The following is a 17112-nucleotide window of genomic DNA, read 5'->3' on the forward strand; positions in this document are numbered from 1 at the left end:
GGGCGTTCTTAGCAGCTGCACCACATTAGGCGCTTGAGGGACTTCTAGAACCAGCATTGGGCCTCTAATGAAGCATAATCCCTATTGGGTTTTGCCTGTTTATCCCGTTTTGAGAGATCAAAATCCTTGAAAAATGTGTAAAAACATTTTACAAAAAAAGACAGAGCCCCCATACAATCCAATTCTTAGATTGTAAAAACAGGTAATACAAAATCACAGCAAAGTGAATGTGAGAGGAGCAAAGTGAATGTGTGAGAAAAAGTGAATGTGTGAGAAAAAAGTGAATGTGAGAGGAGGGAAAGCGAAAAAAATTGAAGATTCAAAAATGAGAAAAGCAGATAAAAGCGGAGATGCCAATCACTATGCATATAGAGGACACCAACAACAAAATAACGCTAGGGAACAAAAAATTGAAAGATAATTTGAAAGAGAAAATAAACTGAGCTGGAGAAAGAGAGCGAAATGGAGAGAGAGAGAGAGAGAGAGAGAGAAAGAAAGAGAAAGGGAGAGAACAAGAGAAAAAGAGCAAATAGAGAACGAAATTGAAAAATAGTTGTTTAGGGAGAGTGAGCTGGTGTACGAGAAAGCGAGAGAAAGAGAAAGTGATACAGGCGAAACAGAAGTCGACAAGAGAGGATAAAATAAGCCGAGAAAGTGAAAAAGACGAAAGCCGAATGTAAAATAAAGAAAATAAAGAACAGAAGCATCAGAAAAAACTACAGAAGGTAATTTCAATTTGATCTCTGCAGCAATTGATTTGGATTTTATCAATGTTTTTGAGCGTCATGAACTCGCACACTCAATGTTTGGCTTTTTTTTGTAAATTTGATCTTTGATTTTTTTTGAGCCCAATGTAATATTCAAGACATTTTGTGGTAAAAGAGGTAGTCATATCTATGGTGGTTAATTTCTATGATTTCGGCAGACCATTTCCTTAGACAGACAATAGGGAACCAGGAGAGCGAATATAGGGGCAAAAATGAAAGAGTGAGAAAAAACGAGAGAGAATGACAGACATCGGAGAAAAGAGAGAACTGTGACGGAAAGAAGGGATGAAAGCTTAAAGATTGAATAAGTACGGACATCTGTCGGACAATTTGGAATCAAGCGACAAGGTAGGACACTTACTTCAGGGGGTTGCAGCCTAAAAAACATTTGTGGTTGCAAAAAGCTATGATTTTCAATGGTTCGCATCCGCAATCTCCAGGTTGCCACTTTGAGTTAATTATTAACGACTGGGTTAAACGAATTTGAAAGCTCTTCGCTGACATTTGGTTTTATTTTAGCATTTTTTATCTGAATTGGCGCAATTCGGATAACTCAAAACTTATGAATATTACTGTGAAAAATTAAATCTGGAATCAAAATACCAACATTCTTTTTAGACATCGTTTTTTTTCTATCGACAGGCAAAAAATGCATTAAAAACAAAAAGTTATTGGTTCAAACTTCAACTAAGAAGCAATTAAAAAGACAAATTTTGGGAAAAGATTAAATAGATAAAAATGGGAGAGAAACAAAATTGAAAAAAAAAACAAGTGCAAAAATATCGAAAACATTGCGGACACAGAAAGAGAACTGATGAAAACAGAGGTGCGTTAAAAAGAATTAAAAGAAAGAGAAGCTTTTAAAAGCGAAAATTACAGAATGCTATATAAAATACCGTGCCTAAATTCAGTCTTCTTGCTTCCTGATTGATAGTGAAAATTTTAAAAAGAACATGACTTACGGCCGTGGAAACAGAAACCAGAAAATTTATAGAAGTTTACAAGCTCTGATTAATTCTCTTCGTTTTTAGCCAACACAAAATTAATGCTTAGAAATTTTTGGCCAATTCTTGCATGTTGTTTTTTGCATTTTTTAAGCTAAACAATTTGCAAAACACACGTTTGAATTAACTGCTTCAAAAGTCATTTGAGAGAAATTAGAGAAAGAAAAAGGGCAAAAGTTATTGCAATAAAAATATGAAGAACTAATCAAAAGAAAAAAGAAAAACGAGCAAAACGCAAGTCAGAAGAAAATTAAGATACAATGACACGATAAAAAAGATTACTGTTAACAGAAGGAAAGTGAAAGAAGAAAGAAGAACAGACGAAAAACGGAAGTTGAAAAATAGAGAGATACGGAATGCTACATATTTTTCACTGCTCGAATTGATCCCTCTAGCTGCTGATTGATAGCCAAGGGCATTACGATTCATCCACTTCACTTGTTGATTGTTTAATCATAAACTAAATATACAAAAAAAGAGAGGAAGACTGCTGAAAAAATTTAAAAAAAGAGAAAGCTGGATTAAATACTAATAAGGGGGTAAATATCGAACAAAATTACACAGCCCATTTCTCTGGTAAATTCCAATAAATGCATTTCCGTGGATCAAGTAAATTTCTTTTCATGGGCATTTAGGGTCAAGATTGGCCTTTTCATAGGCACTCTGGGTCAATCAGGATCGGGTACAAATTTTTTCATAGGCACTTTGGCTCACGCATACTGTTTTTTATAGGTATTTTGTGGCGAGCGTGGTTTTTTTATGGGTACAGAAAGAGCGTTTCAAACTCCAGCCAAAGAAAATTGATCAGTCAAGCATGGGTTCCGCAAAAGTATTTCCATAAAAACAGTTTTTCTGAATTTCGAGAAATTTCAGAGCAAACCTTATCTTCTTTTTTACATAGAGGCGCAACAATGGAGCAAGATAATACAGCTTTGCAACGCTTCAGTTCAACTTAATACACAGTGGGGAAACTACCAAAAGGTTTGAGGATTTTTGCTGTCCTTAAGACTCAGTATTTATAGCAGCTGGATCACTTTAACATTGGTAGTGGCTGGAGTAGCTTAATGGTATTAGGCTTCTTCTCAAAAGCCATGAGGAAAATCTGATGTTTTTCAGTTGCATTCCTTTATAAATTCTCTTTTTATAAAGCGTTGCTGATTTTTGATAGATTGGTGGTTTTTCTGAATTGAAAAGATGAAGAAGCACATATGCTGAATACCTTATAGCCAATGGACCTTTGAAAGCAATATCTGATACCAATGGAGTACCTTATAAGCAATGTAACCTAGCAAAGAATTTTGCACGCCAAACTTTCGTAATGCAGACTCACGAAATATTTCTGCTCGACTTTGAATTAACAATGACTCGGCAGAATTTTTGTAATTCATTCTTTTGAGTGAAGCAAAAGCCGAGCTGAATATGTGAGCCTCCAGCCACGCGTGAAACCGCGCGAGCACAAGAGAAAAACAAAAAACAAGCGATAAGAAACAATTCTTAGGTTAGCAGATAATTTCTCACTTTGCTTGTTCGCAAGCCTTCTTACATTTTTTAATCAAATTAATATCAGGGCAGCTCTGGCGCAGATTTCACAACGAATTGTACAAAACATTTTTCTAATGAAAACCATAGAAACTTGCCTATTAGCTTTTAATGAGGAAGCATAGAAAAGAAAAATTATAACAATTCAACTCAAGGCATCAATAATTTTTTTACCTCGGTGGGCTTCAAGGGCTTCCTACACTATGTTTAAAGTAGAATGGAAAGTTTTCTGCCTGCTCTTTTTTCTCTATATTGTTTATTATCTCTTCCAAAAAAGGTTCATTAAATTGTCAGTTCAAAAACTTGATAATTTAGTTTTGGTTTTGGATGGAAGAATATCAAGAGAAAAGCTGAACATTAAGTTTGCGGGCACCGATGAGAACGTTCAGTACTGGTACATTCCCCTGGTACATTCCCCAGTACTGGTACATTCCCCTAAACATTCCCCTAATATGAACAAACTTTCATCTGAAAGCCGTGTATCATCTATCACATATCAATCAGGGCTCAATTAGCAGTATCTTCGGGGTCCACCACATAACCGTGAAAGACAAATTACAAACCAACGGTCGAACTGTAAAACTATTGAGGAGAGATTAAGCATAAATCTAACAAAAGATCAAATAACATTTTCTTTTCGTTAAAAAAACTTGATTTCAAGTGAGCTCAAAATAATTCCGGTTAAAATTCTGATGAGTAGGTTCTTCTTATTTATAAGCAACTTTGAAATAGAAAAATCAGCGAACAATTATGTTTCCAATTTGTGAAGTATTTTTCCTCAAACTTGAAAAGCTGTTTTCATTTTTAATTAATAACTTTGGAAGATCGCTGTTGAAAATTTGTTTTAATTTCATTTGTGAAAAGTGTTCCATAAAGCTGACAATGATTAAAAGTGTAGACTGTCTTAGATGATAATTTTATGAGCCGATCTTTCAAACTGAAAAAGTATGTTTTCTTTCATTTTACGTCAATAGTTCCCATTGTTCAGTTCTAATGTTGTTTTCAAAAATCAGTTCAAATTTTAATTTGCTGGTTTGAGTGCATGCAAACAAATTTCTCTAGCTGAAGCCTTAATTTCTATATCTCACCAGTTTAGACGAAACCACTATGAGCTTAATTAGGTGAGGACGAGTTTATTGCTACTAAACCCCCCGGACACCTGCTTTTATAAAAAGAAACGTCGCAAGTCCAGAGAACAGGGGCGTTGGTTCACAATGAACTTTAAAATTTCAGCGTACCACAGCACATTTAAAAATTAATTTCCGCGCAGGATCAGCGCGTTTCTTGCGTAATTTTCAATTTTTGGAGAATGATGGGACCCGTTTCTAAAGCCTTCAAATATATGATTGTTTAACGGGTAGCAGGAGATGCACGCCCGGGTTGACCACCATAAACTTTTCTTGGCAACCATATCCAAGCCATATATGGAGTTTATGGTAACTTGGCAACCATATAGCTGACCATGCAAAAATATCAACATTGATCGATACGCTCTTAAAACACCCATACATTGCACTCGGAGCGGAAAAAAACTCTTCAAGATACTTGAAAATAATTTAAGTTGATGGTGTCCATATCCAAGACCATGCACTTTTATGGTGCCATGTAAGTCGCCAAAAATATCAACATTGTTCAAAAAGCTCTTAACACAACCTTACATTGCACTCTGAGTGGAAAAAAGTCTTCAAACACTTGAAAAAAATCAAATTGATGGTGTCTTGGGAACCATATCCAAGGCCATACACATTTATGGTTCCATGTAAAACCATAAAAGTCAAAGTCAAAAAATACAATTATAATTACGGGGAACAGGTAAATTAACATCTTCTAACTACATTAAGCCTTCCAAGAAAGAAATTAGGTTAGTTTTTTATTTTTTTCCATTTCTTGGCAACCATATCCAAGACCATAAATATTCATGGTCTTGGTCTTGCTCATGGTTGCCAAGAAAACCATGACGTCACAGATTTCTTAAGGAGTTCTAAAAAGCATGAAAAAATTTAACTGTCTGTACGAGGCCACTTGCCTCTCGAAAAAGTCATTTTTGGCGTTTTGTTATTATGATTTTTGATATGATTAACTAGAACTGCATTAAAAAATAATTTTAAAAAAGGAGATTTTTTGTGATTTTTTTCATTTGATTTTTGCCTCGAAGTTGTCATATATTAGCACAGTCTGCCACTCTTGTATAGTACTTTTTTGCCAAAAGGACCTTGTATGTTATTTCAATGGCTGCAGAGACATCCATGATGGGTGTTTCATGGTTGCCTAGAACACCATGAAAAAAACTCGTTTTTTACCCCAACTGGTAAAAAAAAGTTGAAAACGTACCTGCTGACATTTCAGGAGGCCTCTGGGGTTTCGTCCTTATATCCGCAACTTATTTTTGGCAACTTTAGTTCCGTCATTATTTCCGGCAACTTTCGGCCATTTTCGCCAACTTTTGGCAACTTTTGCCGACTTTCGGCTAGTTTCAGCAACCTCGCCAACTTTTGGCAACTTTTGCCGACTTTTTCAACTTTCGGCTCTTTTCGGCAACTTTCGGTGACATTTGGAAACTTTCGGCGAGTCTTGCCGACTTTCGGTAACTTTTACAGCAAGAGTTCAAAAACCTAGTTTGGGGGGTCGATTTTTCGCTCAATATAGCAAAAATAATTTAAAAGTAAATTTTTTGTTATTTTCACTACTTTTGTCTCCCTTCAACGCTTTCTAGTTTCACTTGCATCATTTTTCACCAGTTGGGGTAAAAAACGAGTTCTGTTCAGTATATTCTTGTGTTCTTGGAAGCTATGGAAAACCCATCATGGATTTCCTGGCAACCATGCCAAGATCATACATGAAACCCGGATGCCTACTCAAGTGTCAACAGGTACGTTTTCAGGCAGTTTTTACCAGTTGTAGTAAAAACGAGTTTTGTTCATGGTGTTCTTGGGAACCATGAAATACACATCATGGATTTCTTGGCAACCATTGAAATACCATAAATGGTTTTCTTGGGAACCATGCCAAGATCATACAGGAAACCCGGATACCTCCTCAATTGTTAACAGGTACGTTTTCAAGCGGTTTTTACCAGTTGTAGTAAAAACGAGTTTTGTTCATGGTGTTCTTGGGAACCATGAAATACTCATCATGGATTTCTTGGCAACCATTGAAATACCATAAATGTTTTCTTGGGAACCATGCCAAGATCATACAGGAAACCCGGATACCTCCTCAAGTGTTAACAGGTACGTTTTCAAGCGGTTTTTACCGGTTGTGTTAAAAACGAGTTTTGTTCATGGTTTTCTTGGGAACCATGAAAAACCCATCCTGGATCTCTTGGCAACCAATGAAATACCATAAATGGTTTTCTTGGGAACCATGCCAAGATCATACAGGAAACCCGGATACCTCCTCAATTGTTAACAGGTACGTTTTCAAGCGGTTTTTACCAGTTGTAGTAAAAACGAGTTTTGTTCATGGTGTTCTTGGGAACCATGAAATACTCATCATGGATTTCTTGGCAACCATTGAAATACCATAAATGTTTTCTTGGGAACCATGCCAAGATCATACAGGAAACCCGGATACCTCCTCAAGTGTTAACAGGTACGTTTTCAAGCGGTTTTTACCGGTTGTGTTAAAAACGAGTTTTGTTCATGGTTTTCTTGGGAACCATGAAAAACCCATCATGGATTTCTTGGCAACCATTGAAATACCATAAATGGTTTTCTTGGGAACCATGCCAAGATCATACAGGAAACCCGGATACCTCCTCAATTGTTAACAGGTACGTTTTCAAGCGGTTTTTACCAGTTGTAGTAAAAACGAGTTTTGTTCATGGTGTTCTTGGGAACCATGAAATACTCATCATGGATTTCTTGGCAACCATTGAAATACCATAAATGGTTTTCTTGGGAACCATGCCAAGATCATACAGGAAACCCGGATACCTCCTCAATTGTTAACAGGTACGTTTTCAAGCGGTTTTTACCAGTTGTAGTAAAAACGAGTTTTGTTCATGGTGTTCTTGGGAACCATGAAATACTCATCATGGATTTCTTGGCAACCATTGAAATACCATAAATGTTTTCTTGGGAACCATGCCAAGATCATACAGGAAACCCGGATACCTCCTCAAGTGTTAACAGGTACGTTTTCAAGCGGTTTTTACCGGTTGTGTTAAAAACGAGTTTTGTTCATGGTGTTCTTGGGAACCATGAAAAACCCATCATGGATTTCTTGGCAACCATTGAAATACCATAAATGGTTTTCTTGGCAACCATGGCAAGATCATGCAGGAAGTTTTTTCATGGCCTCCATGGTACCATATATGGTTCTTGGATATGGTTCCCAAGAAAGGTCAACCCGGGCGTGAACCAATCAAAGATGTGAAGCAAATTGTACGTATGCAACTGGATTTACAATATTTGGATATTTTCCGTTTGTCCCCCTCCCACAGTACGTTAAAAATGGAAAAGATCCCATTTTTGCCCAAAGCAAGCGAATTGTTTAACATATTGAATATCACTCTGAAAATGTATTTTACAACCAAAATTTTTAGACCACTAACAAAATCAGTTGACATTTGAGATACAGATCAAGTTTGATATCCACTACAACATCGGTAAACTGTTCATCACCTCGTCACATTTTTAATGTCAATGCAAACTGCCAAAGCCAAGCCAGTTTATTGCCAGCTTTTACTTGATGCTGAGACAAAAATTCTCTTAGTGACCTATAAGTTATTTGTCTGCCAGCGAAATTCTCCCGAAGTGTCAAATACTCCATCCTGATCCCCTCGAGATCAAGTTCGCGCGCCAGACTCCTATCCCAGTTGCAATTGAACTTGATATAGTTTTTGATTACATTAAACTGCTAAATCGGGGTTAGCAACTTGTCATCCTTCCCGCAGTCTCTCAACCCGCACTGACTAAATGATAAAAAAATAATGCCCGGACGGAATTTCACAACAGTAATAAAAGAAAACATATTATTAAATTTATAGCAATGTCAATCATAACCCTTCAAGGGCCGCAGTAGGAAAACCAACAAAGGCCTTATGTGCAATATGATGGCACCTTTTTTCGACATCAATTTGTTTTTTTATTTTACTCATTTTCAGAGCTAGGGGATCATTTTTTCGTGCCCATGATATCAGCGCAGTGGATAAGAAACAAATTAGAAGCCGTCAGAGTTCCTATTCTTTCGACTTCGGAAACATCTTGGCGCACCGTTTTTTTTTAAAACAAATATCATGAAATCGAACGGTCGGAGATCCAAAATACTTTATTTGAATAGCGAAAATTTTTGTAAAAAAACGTACCCAGGAGGAAAATGTACTAGACTAGAAAAAAGTAAGCAAACTGATAAATTTGGCTAGTTCTGTCACTAAATTTACTTACTTAGATGCAACTTCTTCGCAGAAAGAGAGTCATCTAACTATGCTGACAGCTAATCGAATTACTCAGCTATAGATTTTATATTATTGACACTCTTTGTAGAATTTTGTAATCTGCTTAGGCTGACTAGCTGGGGACAAACTAGCGCCCAAAAATCTAACAAATTGAAAATGGTGTTTTCATGGCTCTCAGACTCCTATTTGAGGGGTTTTTTCCCCCATTCTGCTCTTGTCGTTGTTAACTGTAGTTGGAATAATGAATTGATTCAAGTAATTAAATAACATCAAATGACTGAACAAGAAATGTGAAAGATCACAAAACCATATCAAAATTCAACCAGTTTTATTATAAAAGATGGTTAACAACATTAACTTTGTAACCAAATTCGAAACTAAAGAGCTAATATTCTCTCAATTCGACAAGCTCTCAATAACTGCGGTTCTCCAGTCTTCTCAAGTGTTTTGATTTCCAATCGCGCAAACTTTGTTCTGAATTTATTAAGTCAATTCAACACTCTCGACAATGTTTTTGTTACAACAACTTCACTACAGGTCAACTCCTAAGCTAGAGCTCTGATATGGTACTGTTGGGGTGATTTTGTTTTTCTACTCCTTAGTAACTAATCAAGTAACAACGTGCAAGAGTCAACAAAACAAAATTATCTGTTCACTTCGCTTTATGGACCACATTAGATATGTCTTTCCTACATAACGCTTGTTATGACTTCAAATGAACAATTGGATGACCTGAAAGCCTTCTTTTTACATTGCTGACTTTTACTCAAGCTAATCAAGATAAAACAAAAGCAGTATCAGACTTATGACGCTACGAATTAATCAATCGGTCAACCACTCAACTCGGCAAAACTAGCCTCTTTTTGGAAGTTCAATGTCCCCCATGATATCTATAAAATAGACTCCCAAAAGTGACAAAGACGGATCTTGCCCCGTGGCTTGTACTAATTCCCTATCAAATTTAATCACACTGAGTTAAATAACGGATGGTAACTATTTTTTATAAATTCGGTCCCCCTAAGAAAATCAATATTGCCGCTGCTCAACTTCTACATCCAGCCCTTTTTTGTTCCTTATATATCCAATTCGCGATGGCGTTGAATCGCAAGCCAACAGCCTTACTAACAATTTTTAGGAGACCGATTTTCGAAATTCAAGTTCTATCACTTTCAGTTGCGTCACGTTTGTGAGAAAAATAGGGTTCCACAAATTCTACACTCCTCCCTTCTAGACTACCATTGCATAGAATAATTTCTAAAATTGGCATTTGACCTAAATAGTAGCGAGCCTTAATCTTAAGAATTTTCTGCTCGTCTTGTTGATACATCTAGTCTCCCTTATCAAAAAGTTTTGTGAAACATCTCTATCTATAAATGAGAATTAAAAGTACATCAACGTATTACTCTAGATCGTTTATCAAATTTACAGCAATTGAATTCAAATCAACAAATATGGCTAAAACTACTAGAAGGATTAAACGACCTAAAAACTTGTCTCTGTTTATAGATACAGCACATATAACAACTAATAAAGAGGCAACTCAATACCACTTTCCATTAATTCTTATCTACACAATAACTGTTTTGTTGGACCATCGAATCTTTTCACCATTTATCCCGGCCATCTCCCCAAAAATTATGTTTGAACAAATTAGTAACAATCAATTCAATTAAATGGACTCAACTCAACTATTTAGACGGATCACGAGGTTTATGTTATTAACTATGCAACTATTGAGCTGTACCTAATATTCACAAACGAAGTGTCTGCATTTAACCGCTGATGCTCTAAGAACCTTCTACCGATTACAATTTGGGTAACAATATCAAGCAATTATTTCGCCACATAAACAACTTTACACCATTAACCAGTATTTCGGACTTAATTTCTCACTTTAAATACTAATGATTAGACACAAAAATTATTTTGAAAGACAATTAGATACCAAAATAAGAAGAAGCTATCTGGCTGAACATTATGAAACCGACTGTACTTTTTCAAAAATTTTCTTCCTTCGATGCTTGAAGGGATGTCCTCGACTCCTGTATTCAATTGGGGGTCCGCATATCTTTCCTCCATTCTATTTGAGGTCATGCCATTAACAGTTTCTTATTGTTCCAAGAAAGATCCAGCTTCACTGTCAAGAGTAGACCGAAAGTCCAACTCTTCGGTTGTGATCACACACAACACACCGATTGTCAAGTCTGGTTGCGCCTCTTCTACACCTGTTTCGTTTATCGATTCGTCAGTACAGGAGAGTTCCTTGCTTTTGCTTAGTTCAACCTGCTTTATACTTGTTACTTTCCAGTTCTTAAACTTCCTCAAGTATTTCCTTGTATACCTTTCAACAGAACTCAAACTTCGCTGTTTAGTGAACTTCAACCATTAATCTCTTCCTGTGGACATTTTATCAGAAGGTTTTTCTTGTTCGCTAAAACTACACCGTGACCCACTTCAAGCCTCAATCTTAACTGAAGCCTCTCATTAATACCTCCCAAACTGTTTGATTGTTTGAGCCCACATTCAAACCAATGCATACTTTCACCACGCGGAGGAAATTTTGATGTGTCCATCGCAATCTTTGGACTGAATGGACATTTTTCAGACCTTGAAACGTAATTCTAATAAACGTGCTCGAGCTTATTCGAACCTGGTTCTTTTCACAACTCGTTTGTCTCTACCGATGAACATTCTAAACTTTGGTCCTGCTGATTCTGGTTATTCGGTTTTACTGCTAAAGTCTGTGATTAATTGGCTCTTTCCATTCTGCAAAAGTTTTTCATCATACTCAAGATTAGAGCAAATAAGAACTCCAACCAACTTAAGACGTTTCCAACCGATGTCCAAAACGTTTCCAAGCGACAAAAGAACTCAAGACTCTACACGCCTTTGCCTATCCGTGACATCACTGCTCCCTCCTTCTCCAAGATGAACTTGACTAATAATCGCTACATTTTTGCTATAGCAAGGAAACTTGCTCGCCAACCTAACGACTGACGCGAATACTGCGTCAAGTTGAGGGAAATCTGATGTAGCCTTCCACATCACAATGGTATCATAAGCTCTGCCTAGTACTCGGACCTTTTTCCTTGTTGATCAGGGTATCGTGAACACCTCAGTTGTCTCCCGAGACACAAATCCTTCCGAAACTCTCGAAATCACCTCGGGTTGTTCTTCTTCTTTAAGTGAAGTACAATTGTCAAACACTTCTTCCCAGTCAGCAGTTGACGTGCCTGTTCCGCCCAATTCAGAAACTCTTTCTGTATCCCAGCACAGACATGCTTCATAACCCATGGAAAGAACTTGAGACCTATCCCGAATGTCTATACATCTTATTCTCTGGACTATGCATCTGCAACTTTCAAAATGAACGACTGCCCGAGTACCAGTTTCTTCCTCCAACTCAAATTCTTGAACTTTAGGATCCACCAGTGGATTAATAAATGCACACAATTTTGTCCGTTTCTCTTTTAAGTCAGCCGGATTGAAGTCACCAAATCCTAATTGTATTTGAGTCTAGACATCGCCAGGGTCCAGAACTAACGCTTGCGAGACAAAGGACCCATTGCGTTTCCTTTTGACTTTACTTTTGTTTCGAAAAGACTCTTTTTCATCTCTACTAGATACACAACCCCTTTTCTCAATTTTACAGGGGACTTCTTTGATTACAGTGCCAATCTCTTCAACCAAATAATTCTAAGATTGTCCTCAGCTAGGCTTTCTGCAGTTCTGTGAATGGAGTCTATCTCTCTCATATCAATTTCACCGCCTCCTACTAGAGGCGAAAACTCAGGTACCATGACAGGTACATCCTTAAGGCTTTTCTCTTGAGTACCTCCAAAGAACTCAAGAGGAAGCTCAGTTTCCTCCTCCTCACAGCCCTCTTAGTCCAAAGCACTAGTGATGAGACTGTCATCTCCTACATCGTTCGCTGATGAAGGGTCTACATAGTACTGGAATACCTCAGGTGTGATTACTTGCTCCAAATTTGACAAGAATCTTTCCTACTCTCCTCCTATAGTCTTCACTGTTCATTGATCTCTATATCAACCTACACCATTGTCTAATGGCGCCGAATGTCCTCCTCTTCCTTCTCAATTTGAGGTTGTAACTCTCCATCCCCCAATTCTTTTTCTTCATCAAAATTTTTGCATTGTTCAGCTCTATTACAAACTTTTTCTTTTCTTCGGCCCGCTTCTTCATCAAAACTTTTAAATGACTCCTTTTTGAGCTTTGTAGAAGCAATGTTTATCACGAATTATTCACTAGGAATCACAATCTTTACCTGTCCAGTTATTTGATCGTACCGATACTTAATACGTAATTGCACCTCCCTGTTTACTTCTCCCAACATACTCAGACCTAATTGTTCTGCTAGCTCCTCACTCAATTGTAGAAAATCTATCACGTTCCGGAAGTTCCTCATTGCTTCATCTTGGTTACTGCATCTTGTTCTCACTAATTCCGAACCAATTTCACTAAGCTAAGAAATTTCCTTGAGTTCTCGCTTAAGGAGTCTTTTATCCAGCCTTCTGCTACACCATTCTCACTTTCAATTTTTTTTCTCTGAAATTTCTTCCCCTACTTCTAATGCTGTCCGAATATTACAATTTTCTTCCCTACATATAGATAGCTTCTTCTCGAGGATGTCAAAGTATTGTCCTAACGACTTTACCACTTCACCAGTTCCTGACAACCAGAATCTGAAAGGCAAAACCGAAACCGCTTGCAACGCCCATGCTTTCAGTAAGCAAAACATTTGACGACATAGCTTTATCCTCACTCATTTGTAACACGTCTACAACGTCAACGCATTATATCCTCCAGTCCCCAATTCGGAAACCTTTCCGACGGAAAATACTCTACAAACGGGTACGCACTCCAATCCATGTTTACTATATAATTAAGTTTCTCTTTTCCCTCTACTTATTAGTTGTGTTTCTCAGCTCTAAGCCTTTCCTCTCTTTCTAATAGTCTTCCCCTGGCTCAGAAGATGCCTTAGCTTTCTTGTGAATGTTTTTTTCGTCTGGCAATCTGCAACTTTCTCATACATATTTACAGGACTGAAAAAAAATAGCAGTCAAACAAGCCAATTGTGAAGCCAGGATATTATTGAAATTTAGTTCATGTAAGCTGAAAGTTTTTTAGTTAGGGGTATTATAAGTCATACCTCCGGCTAGGGGTATTATATTTAGTTGCGTGTTATGATTTCGCCTCCATAACCAGTCTGCGGTTTGCGGACTTAACCGCAGAGCGGATGAAAGTATTCAGTTTCAAAATGGTGTATTCTGGATCTTCAAATTTCAACCAACTCCAGCTCAAACTCAAAACGTTGTGGATTCGATTGCAAATTAATAGCCCATGTTCTATCCCGTGCTGACTTTCTTTATAGTCTGGACATCATTGATAGTGATTTCTTACGTTTTGCAAATTATATAATATAACAAATTTATTTTTCCAAAAAGTTTACGACTAAATTTAAACTCATTTTTTGCTTCAAACTCAGAATCAAGCTTTACGAAATTAATTTTAACATGCAAAGAGCCATTCCACTAATAAAAATAAAATTTTTAATCAACGAAAAAACAACAAAAAAACCGTAAAAAGCGGTAACTGTTTCTCATGTTAAAAAATCTGTTTGAGTTCGAAGATTCTGTTATTGCAACGATGTTAACATTTGGTAAACTTTTCACATGAAGCGTTTAGCTGATCCGGCTCACTGTATATGACTGCCTCTTGAAAGTTGTTTCAATTCACGAAAAAGTTAGTTTTAAAGGACCTCTGGATGTGCGGTTGGTAACAAGTGAAGAGACAGCAAATTGGATAGGAATTGGACAAAATACCCTTAAACGATTTTGGCAGCTGATTAACAGCATCAATGAGATGACAAGGCGATTGTGTTAATTTGCAACTATCTTGTTTTTTTTTGCTGATTGTAGACAAAAATTTCTCTAAGTTTAGAGTCGATTTTAAGCTCAGTATTGCAAAAAGTACCGAGATGTATGTTCAAACTCTGCTTCAACTGTTTTCTTAGTTTTGATCGTCTCCTTTTAAAATTTTTCTACCAATCCCTGAGATTCTCTTTGGTTTTTTGACTCTGCTACTACAATTTCGAGCACCTGTATCCACGCTGAATTCTGGCTGGCGCCTTATTTTGCTGCAGGCCCTTTGCTCCTCCTCAAGCTCTGAGAGTTTTGTTTTTATGAAAGCAAAGCATTAGTTTATTCTCCGACTTGCTTTCATATATACGTTTCTCTACAATCATACGTTTTCACACAGTCAACTACATAACGTTTTTCAGAACAGGCAATGTTGTGATAAAAATCAAAGTAATCTCCAGACAATATACTAACTGTTTGATTGCAAACTCAAACTTGTGACCACACGTTGGTAGAGACCGGGAGAAAAAAGAAACAGATGGTGGAAAGAAAAGTTACTAGACAAACTTAGCCCTTCTCAAAATTACAAAAGGGTGACGCGAAAGTCTTTGGTTTCACAGTTTAAGAGCCTTCCTGTGTTTCTGTTAACAATGGATAACAAATTTTGGATAGCTTTATTGTTTTTTGGACAACCATTTTAAAAACAAAACTGTCCATATTGACCATTTTTGGTAGCAAAAAACAAAATTGTACTCAAATTCAAATGTCCTATCTTAGAAGAAATGTATTTGAATTGACTTTCGCACCATTTTAAAACACTTTTTCACTGATTGTCGCAACGTATGATATCGTTTTACGTACTACTTTTGTCAATTTTCATTTTTTGGTATTTTCGTGCAATTTTGCTATTTTTTCTCCGTTAAAACTTACCTTGACAGCACTATCATTCCTTTGGCCAGAAAACCATATTTCTTCAGGTTGAGCCTTGCTACTTAAAATTTATGCGATTTCTAACCTGCGTTCACACAATATTTTGGGTAAAATGTGGTCGATAAAGCTATCGTTTGAGAAAACATATGTGGACGAAAACCTTCAAAACTTGAGTGATATTCTTTCTACTGACAAAATTTAACATTGTCATGGCAGTATCTCTATCACACGCAGACACACGACAGGTTAGTTTCGAATTCTCAAATTGAAAATGAAAGAATGTTCTATTCTTACTAAAAAAGCGCTTAAGATTTTTCAATTTTGAAATGCAATTTTATCGACCCCCAAAATTGCAAATTTTCAAATGTTTTCCCACAATTTTGTATCTTTTTTCCCGCCAATTGCTGAAACATTTACGCGAAATTTTTGTCGAATGTTTTTGTTATAGCGTTTAATTGTGTTACAATTTAGTCACCAATAAATTTGAAAAAAATTTACAAGTTTTTTCCTTTCCCGCAAAATGTACCGCACGATTCGTAATGGGTGGGGCGTCGCCACCCGTGACAAATTGTGATACACAATTTTTCGTAGGGGACGTCCCTCCGTGACAATACGTGTATTTTATTTTGATATTCAACTTAGAGTGAAACGAGAGGCAAAATACAGACGAATCGGAGTCATATGAAATGTTTGCGAGCTTCTGCCGAAGATTATCAAAGAAATCTTTCTAACTGATTCACCTGAGCCTTGTGATGTATGTGCAACGCCGTCTATGTTTGGTCACACATTTACACATTTCCAAAAGTGTATGTTCAATTTATTAATGTATTTACCAACTAATTAGTCCAGCAAGAGGTCATTCGTGCCGCGATTATTGAAAATCTTAAGGTTTCGAGCCACGCTTTATTGTATACGCCAACATTATTTCGTAACACCAGCGGCTGCGAACAAATAAGAATGCAATACAGATATTTGACTCCATCAGAAACAAAATAGCCGAGTGTGAACAAACTTTTACAAATCAATATCGAAAAAAGGAAACGATAGCGCATTATGCTCATGCGCTTCAACAAATTATTACAAATTATTAAAGGATTCTGATAACTTTTGTTTTATAGCCAACTAAAAAAAATGGTTAAAGAAAGAAATGCAGTTTCATGATTAGAAGAAATTCACAATTTTCCTTTTATAGATTTTTGAGTCGCATAACTTGCAGGAATCCTGCAATAAAAATGTTTTGCTTGATTTCTAAATTTGCCTTGATTGCTGCATTTGTATCTTTTGGCCGAAGCAAGCAATATCATATCCACAATGTAAACTGGCAATAAATCATGAAATTTCAAGTCTGAGATTTTACTATGACCAGATTCTGATCATGTCTTTTTTACTGCAAAGTCTTGAAGGCGTGGAAGCTTTTAGGATACTATGAATCAGTACTGACTTGTTGTTTTACCATCGGAATTTAATGAACCATTACAGGTTTACTATGGTGCTCTAGTAAGGGTCGCTTTAAAGACAGTCGTGTCAGCTAAAAAAAACGTGACCCAAAACAAACTTTTTTTTCAGATCAATACCCCAAATCTGAATTTTGAGAT

This window comes from Convolutriloba macropyga, chromosome 3 (assembly GCF_964194025.1).
Source record: "Convolutriloba macropyga chromosome 3, txConMacr16.3, whole genome shotgun sequence".
Lineage (NCBI taxonomy): Eukaryota > Metazoa > Xenacoelomorpha > Acoela > Convolutidae > Convolutriloba > Convolutriloba macropyga.